Here is a 12,788-nt window from a genome sequence, read left to right on the forward strand (position 1 = left end):
GACGTAGGTCCTTCTGGGATGGAGGGGTTGTCTATGCAGCCTATCCCCTGCATCACAACCACTCATGTTAAGAAAAAAGAAGGGTAGTTGTCATAGGTGACTCCCTTCTGAGGGGAACGGAGGGTCCCGTATGCTGACCGGACCCAACCCACAGGGAAGTCTGCTGCCTCCCAGGGGCCAGGGTAAGAGATGTCACTAGAAAACTCCCTAGTCTGGTAAGGTCCTCAGACTATTACCCACTATTAGTTCTTCATGTCGGCAGCGAAGAGAGAACAAAGAGAAGCCCTAAGACAATCAGAAGGGATTTCAGAGCCTTGGGGCAGTTAGTTGAAGGATCAGGTGTTCAGGTGGTGTTTTCTTCGATCCTTCTGGTAGCAGGGAAGAATATTGAATGGAACAGGCAGACCCAGATAATCAACACGTGGCTCCGAGACTGGTGTCATCAGCAGAACTTTGGGTTTTTCGATCATGGGATGGTCTATTCATCCCCAGGTCTACTGACATCCGATGGGATGCACCTTTCTCAGAAGGGGAAAAGGGTTTTTGCCCAGGAGCTAGCAGGGCTGATTGATAGAGCTTTAAACTAGATTGGAAGGGGGAAAGGGACAATACCTGGCTAGTCAGCGATGAGCAACGGGATGGCATGCCAAAGTTCGAGGAGCTGCGTGCTAGTGAGATTCCTCAGGCTGCTACACGAGGTAATGGGCACAATGAACCACACTTGAAGTGTTTCTACACAAATGCGTGCAGCATGAGGAACAAGCAAGAGGAGCTAGATGCCTTGGCCCAGTCCCAGAGATATGACATCATAGGCATAAGCAAAAGCCGGTGGGATGAGTCCTGTGACTGGTGTGCCATGATGGATGGTTACAGGCTCTTCAGGAGGGATGGGCAGGCGAGGCAGGGGGGGTAGCATTGTATGCAGCGGAGGGGCTGGAATGCATGGAGCTAGCAGTTGACGATGGCACAGTTGAGAGCCTCTGGGTAAGGATTAAGGGACAGACAAATAAAGCGGATGTCGTTGTGGGAGTCTACTATAGGCCACCCAGCCAGGATGACGACACTGATGAGTTATTCTTTGTAGTAAAGATAAGGGCTGGCGACCGGAAGATCACGTGCTGTACGGAAAGAGTTAAGGGCCGACCCTCCCTTGTCTCCGCCCCTTATAACATGACACACCTACTGCTGGGGGTATAAAGCCTGTGTTGGCTGGAGATCTAGTGGGATAACCTTGATGTGTAGTGTTTGCTACACAGTGGTGACCCCGACGTGATCAGGCAACAGCGATGGAGCTCGCGGAACTCATAAAGGTACTAAAGTCGGTAACGACAAGGGTGCTCAAGAGGGGGTTTGCGGCAAGGCGGCGCCGACCTGCTGCAGGTGGTGTGCTGATGGGGCATGAATCTCCTGGGAACGAAAAGCCAACAAGTTTAGTTTCGGAGGGGACACGGGCTGGCTGGGAAGGAGTGGCCTGTGGGACACAGACGGAACCGTTGTTACTGGGGGCTGAGCCAACGGAGGAAGGGGAGGTGCAAGGAGACTATGGCACAGCGGGAACAAAGGATTCGGGAAAGGTGTTCCCGATACAAGTGGGGAGTTTAGAGCGGCCGCCCACGGAACCTTCGGCACCTCCTGCACCGGCGGATCTGCCACTTCCTCAATACCCCTGGGGCGAGTTGCAACAATGTGTGGAAAGGGAGCTGACTGATAGGTTGCTGGATTGGGTCCCGGGGGCTGATGTGGGATCCCAGCAGTATCGTGAACTACGTGAAGGAAGATGGCGGGAAGGAGAAAAAGAAGGCAAAACACCTGAGGACGCCCCATTGTATCCCAGTGATCGACGAGTGCTGGACACACAGAGAGCGGAGCGCAGGACATCGAGGGGGGGTGGTAGGGCTCCCCCGGCACTGCCAGTGATACCTGAGCCACCAGAGGGAACCCCTATCCCTAGGGCAATGGGAAATCAAACTGGTATTCCCTCACAGTGGAGGGAGCCTGTACACTATTACCCGATGAGCTCTAATAGCAGTGAGGGCGAAGGGGGTGACGAGGGATCCTCGATTGTTGCTCATCCGCCCCCGCTTCCGAGACGGACTAACGAGGTTTCAAGGGAACTCGAGGCATTGATCAGCCGATTGAGAGGGGTGGTGGCAAATGCGGAAAGTCTTATGCCAGGGGGAATGCCGAAAGAGAGGGCAAACGGGACGGATTGGCAGATGATTGCAAAAAATTGTGTCTTGGAAGGAGTGTGATTCCAGGCCCCTCCGATTCAAGCATTTCCTATCCGAGCAGCCCCAGGTGGAGGATATGAGTGGCAACCGTTAGATGCAAAGTTGGTGAAAGAATTGGTCACAACGGTGAAAAGTCATGGATTAAATTCCCCAGAGACCCAAGTCCTATTAGACTGTGTTTTTGCAACGCCGCTTGCACCTTTTGATATCATTCAGTTGATGCGGGCCGTATTGACCCCCTCGATGATGGTATTGTTTAGGGAGGAGTGGAGGAATCGGTGCACCCAAGTTGTTATCGAGGCGCAACAGGCCAACCATCCCATGGCAGGAGTGACTTTAGAGCAGCTGATGGGTGAAGGGCAGTTCGCAACTCCTCAGGCACAGGCTCAGCGAATGCGGGGGCGAGATTTTGCTGCATCTTCGAAAGCTGCCCAGGAAGCGATACGCATCATCGCGGCTCTTGATAAAAGGGAGCCTCCATGGGTCCAAATACGGCAATCGTTAAGTGAGCCCTTCACAAAGTTTTTAGACCGGCTGCAAGCGGCGCTCCAGGTTGCTCGACTTCCTGAGCAGGCTAAGGAGGCGATATTGCTTGACTGTGCACGTACGCAAGCAAACCCACAAACTGCAGTGTTGCTAAGACAGTTACCTATAGGGACCACGCTTTCACAGATGATTCGTTACGTGCTGGAACAGGAACAGGCGCAAAGTATGCAACCGGTAGTGGCCGCAGTCCATGCGGCCTGCCGCGGCGCACGACTTATGTGCCATAAGTGTGGGGGGCAATGCCCTTCAAAAATAAACACCCCCGGAACAGGGGAAGGAGAGAGAGACCTACGATGCTGGCGCTGCGGGCGACTAGGCCACAGAGCTCGACAGTGCAAATCGGGGAGTCAGCAAAGGAGACCGGGCTGGGGAAACGAGAAGAGGGGATGGCTGAGGGCCGTGCCATCCCCACCTGCCCCAGTGATCAGCTCAACAGGCCCGACAACAGCAGCGCAATGTATGGCACAGGGAGTCTCTCCTTCCCCGGGACCAGCACAGTCGCCTGCGGTCCCAATGATGCAATATCCAACTCAGCTGCCTTGGGGAGATGGGAGCGCGCAATAGAGGAGGTTGGGGATAGAGCCTCGCCGTATGTGGCACTCACCCTAAACATGACCACACGACCAGAAGTAGATATTATAGTTACCCCATGGCTCCCAGAGTTGGGGGGAACACCACGCCTCGTGTTAAGAGCCCTTTTAGATACAGGAGCGGATGTTACAGTAATCCCATCACATCTATGGCCAGATGATTGGCCACTCGAACCGAGAGGTTCGCTGCAAGGCGTGGGAGGCATGCAGACCTCGCATCAAAGCAGGAACCCAATGCAAATTATGTTGAAGGATCCGGAATCCGGACAAGCTAGGGTAGCATGGTGTAACCCCGTCATTGCTGAGTTACCCATTGTCATCTTGGGACGATGTTGCTTGCAGAAGATGAATATAGTGCTGCGTACGAATTTATCATAATGGCCACTGCCTGTGTCCGCCCATTAAAACTCACCTGGTTGACAGATAAACCAGTGTGGGTAGAGCAGTGGCCATTGACAGAGGAAAAGAGGGCGGCTGTTCGACAATTGGTACAACGAGAACTTGACGCAGGACACATCGAACCCTCTACAAGTCCCTGGAACACCCCCGTTTTCGTGATAAAGAAAAAATCGGGAGCGTGGCGACTGCTACATGATCTACGCGCAGTTAATGCATGCATACAAGACATGGGTCCGCTACAAGCGGGCCTCCCTTCTCCAGCCATGATTCCACCTGACTATCAAATAGTGGTTATGGATATTAGAGATTGCTTTTTTAGTGTTCCCTTGCATGAAGAAGATAGAGTACGCTTTGCCTTTACTGTTCCTGAGCCTAACAATCAACACCCGTGCGCCAGATATCAATGGAAGGTGTTACCCCAGGGCATGAAAAACTCACCAGTCTTGTGTCAAATTGCTGTAGCTGCTGCGATACGCCCTATTCGAGAAAATTTCCCTACGGTCATCATTTTCCATTACATGGATGACGTGTTATTGGCGTCCAACCAAGAGGAGTTACTGGAAAAGGCACGCGTGCAGCTGATAGTCAGTTTGGAGCGACATGGGTTACACATTGAGCCTCGGAAAACACAGGTAGGGCGTGCAGTAAAGTATTTAGGTACTCAACTGAGGCCACGAAGCGTGACAGCACAATCATTTGAAATTCGGACTACAGTGACAACACTCCATGAGGCACAAAAATTAATTGGACAACTATTGTGGCTTAGAAACTTTATTCCAATATCTGAGGCAGAAATGACTACCTTATATCAACTCCTGAAAGGAGGAGATTGCCCCCTAGCTCCAAGGACTCTTTCAAGAAACCATCAGGAGATTCTTAGGACAATTATGGAGCGAGCCCAGCATTGGGGTCTCGCTCGATTTACACCTGAACAACCGGTCACTGCCCTGATTTACATGACCGACACCGCTGGCCATGGTTTACTAATTCAAAATAATGGTGAAAAAGGCTGGCCTTTTGCTTGGTTGTATCAAGGCAAACCAAAGACGGCTTTAATTTCTTGGCCAACATTATTATCCCAGCTTATTCTCCGCTGTCGGAGGCAAACTCAACACTTAACAGGGAAGGACCCGGAGATCATCGCATTGCCCTGTTCTTTGGCACAGTGGGAGTTGGTACTTCCACAAGTGGGGCTCCTGCAAGCGGCGATAGCTGAATTTACGGGTCGTATTGAAGGTCTAAGACCACACCCCTGTGGGGAGATAATCCAGGTACTCCATTTTTTGCCAGCTAGTGCCATAGCTGAACAACCCACCGGAGGCCGCACAGTTTTTACCGACGCGTCATCGATTACTGGGAAAGCTGTCGTTACATGGCAGGAGGATGGTCAGTGGACCCACATTAGTTATCAAGATCAAGGGCAATCTGTGCAGTATCTTGAGGCCAAAGCGGTATGGATGGCTCTCACTCAATGGCCCGAAGAGGCCTTGGATCTAATCACAGACTCTTGCTATGTATATAAGTTACTGAAGAAGTGCCGATGGGCACTTGGGGCAACGTCAGAGATTGCCGGAATGTTGCTCACCGCACTGCAAATGAGAACCGCTCCTGTCTGTCCTATCCATGTTAATAGTCATAGTTCCATACCGAGTTTTCTTTCTGCTGGGAATGAAATAGCGGACAGCTTAGCAAAGAGCGTACTGGCGGTTGAAGAAACTTCTAACCGAAGGCGAGCTTTCCGCCTGCATGAGCTCCTCCACTGTGGAGCTCGCGGTTTAGCTAGGCTCGCTGGCATTACGTTGCAAGATGCTCGCTCTGTGATTGCTGCTTGTCCTGTGTGTTCCAAAGGTCCCCTCTGGGAGGCAGGGGTAAACCCTCGAGGGTTGCAGCCCAACCAAATATGGCAGTCTGATGTTACGATTTATGAACCCTTTAATCCACGTAAGTATCTGCATGTCACAGTTGATACCTGCAGTGGAGTTATTTTAGCGACTATGCATGCTAAACAAAATGCTCTCGCAGTTATTTTACATTGGCAGGACTGTATGGTGCAACTTGGCATCCCACAAAAAATTAAAACAGATAATGGAGCGGCATATGTCAGCAAGAAGACAAAGGACTTTTGCGCGCGCTGGGATATTCAGTTGAGTCATGGCATTCCCTATAACAGTACGGGCCAAAGCATTGTAGAACGCGCGCACCGCACATTAAAAGAGTTACTCGACCGACTTAGGGAGGGGGAAAAGATAAGCCCAGGAACAGGGGTTCCCCCTCCCCTTGACCCTCCCTTATTTCGGGCACAGCGTCTGTTGACGACGGCACTAATTACCTTAAATCATACCATTCGAGGGAACACCTATAAAACCCAGACTGCAACCCAGGCACATTTCCGGCTCGATGAGGACGAAGGGCCTTACCCTTTGGTTCAAGTACGGGACCTGCAAACCCGTGAATGGGGGGGGCCTTATTCCCTCCGTTGCTTGGGACGTGGGTATGCGTGTGTGCAAACCGAGAAAGGGACGCTAGAATGGGTACCCAGTCGAAATATTCGACCGTATAGACATTAATCAATCTATTGAGTCTTATCTTGACAGGTTACCATTTCCCTATGCATCCTGATGGTGTGGGGGAGTAATGAGGGAGCCGCGACGAACTACTGGCTGGACTGGGCAAAATCTATGAACGTAACGGATGCGTGTCTGTATAAGTCTTACCATATATCAATTATTTTACACGCAGCTTCCCCAGCAAGATCCAGAACTACTGGAGCTAAGGGAGGGGGAAATGTAGTAAAGATAAGGGCTGGCGACCGGAAGATCACGTGCTGTACGGAAAGAGTTAAGGGTCGACCCTCCCTTGTCTCCGCCCCTTATAACATGACACACCTACTGCTGGGGGTATAAAGCCTGTGTTGGCTGGAGATCTAGTGGGATAACTTTGATGTGTAGTGTTTGCTACAATTCTTTAAGGAACTAAGGGATGCTTCTAAGTCATCTGCCCTTGTCCTTATGGGGGACTTCAACTTCCCAGATGTCAACTGGGAATACCACACAGCTGGTACAAGCAGGTCCAGAAGATTCCTAAACCATCTGGATGATAACTTCTTGATACAAGTACTAAGGGAACCGACCAGGAAAGGTGCCTTCCTCGATTTGTTGCTTACTAACAGAGGGGGTCTTGTGGGTGAAGTGGCGATTGGTGGCTGCCTTGGCCACAGCGCCCACGAAGCGGTCAAGTTTAAAATCTATGGTAACAGGAGGAAAACTGCCAGCAAGACCTCAACTCTGGATATGAGGAGAGCTGACTTCAGGCTGCTCAGGGAACTACTTAGTAAGGTCCCCTGGGAAAAAGCTTTTGAAGGTGCTGGGGTCCATCAGTGCTGGTCACTTTTTAAGTACCACCTCCTAAGAGCACAGGAGCAAGCAATTCCAAAATGTTGGAAGTCAAGCAGGTGAGGTAGAAGGCTGGCTTGGCTGAGTAGGGATCTTCTTCTAGAACTAAGACGAAAAAAGAAAATGTATGACCAGTGGAAGCAAGGTCAGGCGACATGGGAGGACTACAGAGATGCTGTTCACCACTGTAGGGAGGAAATACGCATGGCCAAAGCTCAACTAGAGATGAAGCTGGCCAGTACTGTGAAGGACAATAAAAAGGGCTTTTTAAATATATAAATAGCAAAAGGCAGGCGCGAAATAACATTGGCCTGTTACTTGATGAGCATGGTCACCTCACAAACAGGGACATAGACAAAGCAGAGATGTTTAATGCTTTCTTCGCCTCGGTCTTCAACACCGATGTGGGCTAGAGAACCATGACTGCGAGAACGACAGACTCCCAACCAGCCCCGAACTTGTGCGGGATTTGCTGCTCCAGCTGGATCCCTATAAGTCAATGGGGCCTCATGGGATTCATCCAAGGGTACTTAAAGAGCTGGCTGATGTCATAGCGAGACCTCTCTCAATGATTTTTCAATGCTCTTGGGAATCTGGGGAGGTCCCAGTTGACTGGAAGCTGGCAAACGTTGTCCCAATCTTCAAGAAGGGCAACAGGGATGACCCCGGTAACTACAGGCCTGTCAGTCTCACCTCTGTGCCTGGCAAAATTATGGAGAAGATTATTCTGGGAGTTATTGAAAAACACCTGAAAGACAATGCAGTCATTGGTCCCAGCCAGCACGGCTTCACGAGGAGAAAGTCCTGCTTAACAAACTTAATTTCTTTCTATGACAGGGTTACCCACCTAGTTGACCAAGGGAAGTCAGTCCATGTAATCTTTTTGGATTTCAGTAAAGCTTTCGATACTGTCTCTCACAGTATCCTCCTGGACAAAATGTCCAGCATACAGCTGGATAAACACATAATGCAATGGGTGAGCAATTGGCTGACGGGTCGGGCTCAAAGGGTTATAGTAAATGGGGTTACATCGGGCTGGCGACCAGTCACTAGCGGGGTTCCGCAGGGATCCCTCTTGGGGCCAGTGCTCTTCAATGTCTTCATAAATGACTTAATGACTTAGATGCAGGACTTGAAGGTTTGTTATCAAAGTTTGCCGATGACACAAAACTGGGAGGAACCGTTGACACTCTCAAGGGCAGAGAGGCCCTGCAGAGAGATCTGGACAAATTAGAGAGCTGGGCAATCACCAACCGTATGAAGTTTAACAAGGGCAAGCACTGGATTTTGCACCTGGGACATGGCAACCCTGGATGTACATACAGACTGGGGAACGAGAGGCTGGAGAGCAGCCCCGCGGAGAGGGATCTGGGGGTTCTGGTCGACGGCAAGTTGAACGTGAGCCAACAGTGTGCCCTGGCAGCCAGGAGGGCCAACCGAGTCCTGGGGTGCATCAAGCACTGTATTGCTAGCCGGTTGAGGGAGGTGATTGTCCCACTCTACTCTGCACTGGTGCGGCCTCATCTTGAGTACTGTGTGCAGTTTTGGGCGCCACAGTACAAAAAGGATACGAAGCTACTAGAGAGTGTCCAGAGGAGAGCCACGAAGATGATGAAGGGTTTAGAGGGGAAGCCGTACGAGGAGCGGCTGAAGTCACTTGGTCTGTTCAGCCTGGAGAAGAGGAGACTGAGGGGAGACCTCATCGCGGTCTACAGCTTCCTCACAAGGGAAAGAGGAGGGGCAGGCGCTGAGTGAGAAGCCATTAGTGTTTCCAGAGATGATTGCATTGCTGGCTGATGCATTTGTTCTCTCTTCCTATGTTTCGAAGTAGCAAAGAATGTATAATTCTGGACCTGGGGGTCCTGGTGGACAGGAAGCTCAACATGAGTGAACAGTGTGCTGCTGCGGCCAAGAAGGCCAATAGGATGCTGAGTTGCATCAAAAAGGGCATCACCAGCAGCAATAAAGAAGTCGTCATCCCTCTCTACTCGGCGCTTGTCAGGCCACACCTGGAATACTGTGTTTTTTCAGGCACTTTAATGTGAGCATTTGCCACACAAAGTGCTGGTCAGAGAGAGTGCTGTGAATTGCAGGCACCACTGCCTCTGTCTTCATTGCAGTGCTCAGCAGCGTGTGTTTACTGAATTGCTTTGTTTCCCTGAGTACTGAGGGACTGGTGACCGTAGGTGTCAGGAGGGGATGGCTGTGTTTGAGGGCAAAGACTTCATGTGAGTGTCTGCTTTTTATCGTGCGGTGATTGATACAAAAATTCACGGATGCTTCTCCTCACAATCCGAATCTCCCCAAGGGAGAAACGGAGTATTCAGAGAGTCCCTGAAATGAAACTCAATAGCAAGGAAGTCACTATTAAGCAGGTATCCTTTATTGCAGCGCTGGGCAGCACTGGGGATTCTCCACCATGAGTGCTCCACCGATTTGGTGGACTTTCAGAGATTATATACTATAAAATCCTACATATTCTCAGGATTTCCGAGAAATCATTTACATAAACATGAGGTTTCCTGGAACTCATTAACATATGCAAATGTCCGATCCGCATGCGCAGTCGTCTCCCGCGGTGGTCTTCAGGTGGTCTTTGGGGGTCTTCAGATGAAGGCTCGTAGTCTTCTTCACTGTGCTCGCTGATTGACCTTTGCTTCTGCGCAAACTCAGTCCTAGGATCACGTAAACGGTGTCCTTCAAGGCTGTTGTTGTCATTCTTTTGTGCCCTCCTGTCTTCCATGCATTTGTTCTCCCAAGGCCCAGTTGTCTGAGATGGGATTATCCCGGAAGCCCCCTTATCTTACAACCATTCTAACTACTCCCTAAATCCCAAAGGCCTTTCTTTTGTTTAGTTAAGTGACTAAGATATTTAAATATCCTCCTTGCCCCTAGGCTTTAATTCTTTCAGGAGGCATTTTGAGGCAGTGGCTTTGTCTATCTTGGCTTTAACCCTTTCATGATCTTGAGTACAGGAGGTCCCTGCTGATGTGATTGCCTTGCAGTGAGCCTTTTGATCATGCCCACTTTGTGAAGGAGTAAAACCCGTGAGAATTGTGTTGCAGGGCTGTGCAGTAGGATGCTTAACCATGTGGGTACAAGATTCTCTCTCTGTCTCCCCCGTTTTCTCAAGGAGAACAAGGACTTGTCTGTTTTCTTATACATTAATTATGCCGGTGACTTAATGGCCTGTGTTAGTACACACTGCTGCCTCCTTTTGAGATCTGCTGAGAAAGACCTTCTAACCGGGACTTTGTTTTTGGTGCTGGTCTTTCAAATGCTGTCTCTTATTCCCTGTTACATTACACAGTGTTAGCAAAGCCAATAACCCATATTTTTTTGCCAGTTGCATTGCCACCACTGGCTGTTTCTTAGACTTTCTGCCAGCTCTACATTTCCACGGGTGCCATGCCTGGAGGTAGGAGGAGTTTTGGAGGCAGTCAGCCCTGGAGTTCATGCGCATTTCAGTGGCCAGAATGGAGGTTCAGAGATCCCTGGGTGAAATCTCCTTGCTGCAGCTCTAAGGCATTAAAAGCCCTGGTATAAAGGCTTGTTGCTTGTAGAAGTGCTGGCTCATGTATCTATCCGTCCATGTGCACATATGTAGGCATATACTGGCCCACTGTGAACTCCCTGTCTTACACAGTCATTCAGAGCAAATCCAAACCTAGGTCATCGTTCAGCTGGGATGAAGTACAAGCCGAAGTCCAGTCTTTGCATGGAATGTCTACTGGCAAAATAAATACTGCAACAGCCTCCTAAATCCACATTTACTTTGCACCTATAAGTTGAATTATGAAATGCAGCATTAAGAAGTGAATCCATTGCATACGTCACAAGTTTCCTGTTGACAATGAAACAGTAGAAGCAGGCTGGTATCCATCCCCGCTGGAAATGTTCACGTCAAGGTTTCATTCCAGAAAAATAATTTGAATTGTTCTGTAAACTAACCGAGCTGTTCCATAGCCTTTTGTTCAGCTGTGCCAGGGTGGTGTAATGCAGTAAGGGGAGAGGCCTTTTCCACTCCCCACACTTCAGAGCGCTCTCTGGGTCAGGTATGATCCAGGAATGCAATTGTAATCCTTGTTTGGTTAGAGGAGACCATTTAGCTTGCAGGGTGACATCAGAATTACTGCTCCTTTCATGGGAGAGAGATTATGGCCATGTGGTTTTCCTTTCAAATTCAGGTTTTGTTCTCCATTTACAAGCGGTTCTTGTAAACAGAGTCTCTCTGCTTCATTTTTGCTAAAAGGCTTCTTGTCATAACACTTGGAGGGCTGCTTTATCTTGCCTTCAAACCAGCCCAGGTAGCTGGGCAGGCTGAGAGAAAGCTGCTCTTGCTCGACATTCCCATTTGCAGCAAGAGCTTTGAAGTAAATCAAAGCAGACCATGCAGTCTTAGGCCACCAGCATTCAGCTGATATCAATTTCTAAGGGGCTAAGATAGCATGGCAGTGAGTGACTTAGTATGAGCTTAAATAAAATGCTGGCAGATGGCAGCACAAGAGCAGCGCTGGGGATGACTTTTGCTGTGCGTACCTCCCATCTACAGCTGGCAGCGTCTCTACGCCTGCCTGTGCCGATGGGGACAGGCAGGCTTTTGCCTGTGGTGCCCACCCAGAGCCAGTCCTCATGAATTTGTCCGACTCCTGTGTGAACCTCCTTAATCCTCTAACCTCCACCTCACTCCAAATATTGCAGTTTAGTGTTGCATGAAAAAGTACTTGTTATCTGGGTTTTTTTTTAAATTTCATTTCCTTGGGTCCTCCCTGGATTTTACAAAGTGAGACACGGCACAGCACTGCTCCTTATCTGCCTGCTCCCCACTGTTTTTGAGTTTCAGCCCTCTGTTCCACCTCCCTTTCATTGTTCCTTTTTTCTTTTCACTGAAAAGACCTTGCCTTATTTACAAGTTTCCCTTGCAGTACTGTTCCATGCTCTGTCCCTTTTTTCCAGACCTTTTACATTTGAAGATCCCCCACAGAGTGCACAGAGTGTACCTGTACGGGTATCCTCTTGCAAGCTTCTTGGGAGCTGGGGATGCATTTTGCTTTAGGTCTAGAGTTGCCTTCAGGGGTTTTGTCCCAGAGCTGTATATCCTGGGAGCCCCTTTCACCTGCCCACACGTTGGTGGGTTACAGACCGGTCGACCCCATAACATGTTTGGTGGCTGCAGTGGAGGGAGGGCTGCTGGAGCCTCAGGTTGCCAGGCGATGCTGGGTGCTGGGCATGTAGCAGCGTTCAGCCAAGGGGCGAGGAAGGGGTACCCAGGCTCTGCCCAGCTCTTTGGGCATCCCTGTACAACAGCCCTCTGTGCTGGCCAGGAGCGGGACTGCTGGCTCCAAACACCTCGGTGGCAGGGGAAGCTGGTCACTGTGAGAAGGGAGCAGCTCTGCAGTGTCACCCCAGCCACAGGACTGCCTCATTGCTGTCCTGCTTTTGCAAGACAGTGCCATGCATTTCTAGGTCCTTTGGGAATGCTAGAGAAAAGAAAGTAGGTTAGTGCCCTCTGGGATCCTTGTGCCATCATGCAGGAGGGAGATGCTGAATTTCCGTGCAGATCAAGACCGGCCTTTTCAGTTCATCCTGTGTGTGCTCCCCTGCTTTCAATTCAACAGGAAACTTTAATG

General features: G+C 50.0%; 1 pseudogene; it reads left to right on the top strand.

Annotated features, from left to right (window-relative positions):
- Positions 1-643: 643 nt before the first annotated feature.
- The window catches only part of LOC148055489 (uncharacterized), a 45,937-nt pseudogene continuing 33,792 nt past the window's right edge, over positions 644-12,788 (top strand).

The sequence above is a fragment of the Nipponia nippon genome, unplaced genomic scaffold (genome assembly GCF_047370975.1).
Source record: "Nipponia nippon isolate SJK-2023a ecotype South Korea unplaced genomic scaffold, ASM4737097v1 scaffold_22, whole genome shotgun sequence".
Lineage (NCBI taxonomy): Eukaryota > Metazoa > Chordata > Aves > Pelecaniformes > Threskiornithidae > Nipponia > Nipponia nippon.